The sequence below is a fragment of the Otolemur garnettii genome, unplaced genomic scaffold (assembly GCF_000181295.1).
Source record: "Otolemur garnettii isolate 467f Iridium unplaced genomic scaffold, OtoGar3 scaffold00100, whole genome shotgun sequence".
Taxonomy (NCBI): Eukaryota; Metazoa; Chordata; class Mammalia; order Primates; family Galagidae; genus Otolemur; species Otolemur garnettii.
The window spans coordinates 1,826,813-1,830,006 of record NW_003852495.1 but is presented as its reverse complement, the minus strand read 5'-3'; the positions used below and the strand labels follow the sequence as shown (position 1 = coordinate 1,830,006).

Here is a 3,194-nt window from a genome sequence, read left to right as displayed (position 1 = left end):
AACTCAGTGGAAGGATTACATTTTGAGATTTGCTTGTTAATATTTAACAGTGATTATAAGGCCTTGCAGCCATAGGATGCTAGTTACCAAAGGTCAAAGGAGTCAGTTATAAAGAAAAGAAACTCAGGAATGTAGGACAGTAGTAAATTTATTTTCAGAGAAACTTAAAAAATCAATCTGTTGGGGGCGTATATGTGGGGGTAACCAGGTGGTAAACTCCACAGAAGGATGGGCTGAGGCATGGGGCTGAGCCTCAGGTGGGTCTCCTGTCCCGTGTGCTCCCTGGCACAGCTGCCTCCCCCACAGGCTCCGCGGCAGCCGTGTGAGAGGGTGGACTGGAGGGGCTGCAGCGCAGCTCACTTGGGTGGGACATCAAAGGACTCAGACACCAGCTTCCCGTCTCGGGTCTCAATCTTCTTCACAACCACAGCCTGGAGTTGGTGTGGCTGAAGGAGCTGGAGCCCCCACCAGAGCCAAAGACCGTCTGGAAGGAGCTCAGACCATAGCTGAGGCCCAGGCTTGTGAGGCCTCCGTAGGCCGAGCTCAGGCCACCTGAGTAACCACTGGTGGTCTTCGTGTGGATGCTCAAGTTCTGCATCCCCGACTCCAGCTGGCTCTCCTTGCCCTCCAGCAGCTTGTGGTAGGTGGTGATCTCCACGTCCAGGGCCAGCTTGACATTCATCAGATCCTGGTATTCACGCAGCTGCTGAGCTATGTCCTGCTTGGCCTGACCTAGGGCAGCCTCCAGCTGGGCCAGCTTGGCATTGGCATCCTTAACAGCCAGCTCCCGGTGCTGCTTGGCATCCGCGATGGAGGCCTCTACTGCAGCCCTCTGGCCTTGGAGAGCTTCAGTTTCATTCTGGAGCCGGCTGATGTTCAAGTTCATGTTGGAGATCTCTGTCTTCGTTCGTCCCTGTGCTTCCCAGCCTGCATCTGCAGCTCCTTGTATTTGGTCTGGTACACGCTCTCAGCCTCAGCCCAGCTGTGGATGGCAATCCCTTCATACTGGGAGCGGACCTCAGCAATGATGCTGTCCATGCCAGGGAGCGACTGTTGTCCATGGACAGGACCACAGACATGTCTGAGATCTGGGACTGCAGCTCACGGATCTCCTCTTCATACAGCAGCCTGAGGAAGCTGATTTCGTCAGTCAGACCGTCCAGGCGGGACTCCAGCTCCACCCACCTTGTTCATGTAGCTTCATCCACATCCTTCCTGATGAGGACAGATTCATTCTCCATCTCTGTAGCTTGTTGATCTCCTCATACTTATTCTTGAAGTCCTCCACCAGCCCCTGCATGTTGCCGAGCTCTGCCTCCAGCTTCAGCTTCTCCTGGCCCAGTGTGTCCAGTTGTCGTGGAAGCTTGTTGATGTAGCTTTCACACAAGCTGTCCATGTTGCTGTGAGCCGTCTTCTGCTGCTGCAGGAGGTTCCACCTGGTCTCCAGCATCTTGTTCCTTTGCTCTAGGAAGCGCACCTTGTCGATGAAGGAGGCAAACTTGTTGTTGAGGGTCTTGATCTCCTCCTTCTCCTGGGGGCACATGGCCTGAATGTTGGGGTCCACCTCCAGGTTGAGCGGGCTCAGCAGGTTCTGGTTCACTGTGACGGCTGTGATACCCCCCATACCTCCAGCCCTGGCGTAGCCTCCGCCCAGACACAGGCCGGTGCCCAGGCCACTTGGGAAGCTGCCGCTGCCCACCCAAGAGAAGCTCGAGGAGATGGGATGCAGGCACCGGGTCCACTGCTGTATGAGCAGCTGCTGAAGCCCGTGGGGTGGATACAGACACCTGGTAGGACTTCGGGTAACCCTGATGGACATGGTGAAGACTGGAGTAGAAGCAGGTGGGCCAAACCCGAGATTCGAGAAGGAGCGAAAATCTGCTTCTAGATCTGGTTTGTCTTATAATTGAGTGTTGTACTATAGAACTATTTTATTTTATTTTATTTTATTTTTGAGACAGAGCCTCAAGCTGTCCCCCTGGGTAGAGTGCCGTGGCATTACAGCTCACAGCAACCTCTAACTCCTGGGCTCAAGCGAGTCTCCTGCCTCAGCCTCCCAGGTAGCTGGGACTACAGGCGCCCGCCACAATGCCCGGCTATTTTTCGGTTGTAGCCATCATTGTTGTTTTGGCTGTCTGGGCTGGGGATTTGAATCCGCCACCTTAGGTGTACGTGGCTGGCGCCTTAGCTGGTTGAGCTATAGGCGCCGAGCCAACTATTTTATTTTTTGCAGTGCAGACATTATACATCTTGACACAGTCATCCTTCAGTATCTGGGAGGGATTCATTCCACGATTCCTATGGATCCAAAAGCCATGGACGCTCAAATTCCTTGTATGAAAAGGCATAGCCTTGGCACATAATCTGCACAACATTCTACATACTTTAAATTATCTCCAGATTACTTATAATGTCTGACACAAGGCAAACAATACACACACATATGTAATTATTATATAGTATTTGGTTTATTTGTATTCTTTTAATTGTTGCATTGTTATTTTATTTGAATATTTTCTATCCATGTTTGGTTGAATCTTCAGATGAGTTACCCATGGATATGAGAGCCTACTGTTCTTTCAGTTTCAACACCATTTCAATTTCAGTACCTACTATATTTATCATCAAATACAGAAGATATTTATCATCAAATTTGCCATAAGGAAAAAATTATCTGCTAATTTTTTCCAACTTTCTTTAAGAGATTTCATCTGTCAGAGGGATATTTACTTTAGATTGGCAGTCTCAGACATGTAGTATCTCAACCATTGCTATAAACTTGTGCTCTCACACAAATATCTTTTCCACAGGCCCTAACAGGAAAAACCATTATCTAATTTAATATACAGTGTCTTTCTGACATAGCCAGTAATTAAAATAATCTTAAGGCAAGTAATCTTCAATTAATTTATAAGAAAAAATCCAACAATCCCATGTATCAATGGGGAAGAGACATGAATAGAATCTTCTTTAAAGCTGATAGGTGAATGGCTACTAAGCACGTGAAAAAATGCTCATCATCTCTCATTATCAGAGAAATGAAAATTAAAACCACCCTGAGATATCATCTAACCCCAGTGAGAATGGCCTATATCACAAAATCTCAAAACTGCAGATGCTGGAGCGGATGTGGAGACAAAGGAAGACTTTTGCACTGCTGGTGGGACTACAAACTAATACAACCTTTTTGGAAG

At 48.3% G+C, this 3,194-nt stretch overlaps 1 pseudogene; it reads right to left on the bottom strand.

Moving 5' to 3' along the window:
* Positions 1-356: 356 nt before the first annotated feature.
* On the bottom strand, positions 357-1,846 carry LOC100966491 (annotated as a pseudogene).
* Between the last annotated feature and the right edge of the window lie 1,348 nt (positions 1,847-3,194).